This window comes from Sinocyclocheilus grahami, unplaced genomic scaffold (assembly GCF_001515645.1).
Source record: "Sinocyclocheilus grahami isolate Dianchi unplaced genomic scaffold, SAMN03320097.WGS_v1.1 scaffold783.1, whole genome shotgun sequence".
Lineage (NCBI taxonomy): Eukaryota > Metazoa > Chordata > Actinopteri > Cypriniformes > Cyprinidae > Sinocyclocheilus > Sinocyclocheilus grahami.
This window is the reverse complement of record NW_015505962.1, coordinates 325,054-325,412: the sequence shown is the minus strand read 5'-3', so window position 1 is coordinate 325,412 and position 359 is coordinate 325,054. Positions and strand designations below refer to the sequence as shown.

The following is a 359-nucleotide window of genomic DNA, read 5'->3' as shown; positions in this document are numbered from 1 at the left end:
TTTAAGTATAAAGAAAACAGTTGAAAGCATAAACTCAGATATAAATGTACAGGCGAACTGCACAGTTTGCAGAGAAGCATTTAATTTCCTTAGCTTTTCAGAGCTTGGTAGATGAGTAACTATATTTGTATTATTAGACAGATAAATAGATATATTACAATTAATGTTATATTAATTGATTTATCGTTTATAAATATTAATAATATATAGGCATAATAAATGATCCTATCTGTCATACATAATATACGGCATTAAAAAGTATTAAAAGTGTGAATTTAAATAAAAATGGAACAAATAATTACACAATTATTTGAATCATAATTTAAGCAGTAAATAAGCTAAAAATGTATCCCATCCTG

At 24.5% G+C, this 359-nt stretch overlaps 1 pseudogene; it reads right to left on the bottom strand.

The window, feature by feature from the left end:
* LOC107561605 (gastrula zinc finger protein XlCGF49.1-like) overlaps positions 1 to 359 on the bottom strand; it is an 8,533-nt pseudogene that overhangs the window by 2,863 nt on the left and 5,311 nt on the right.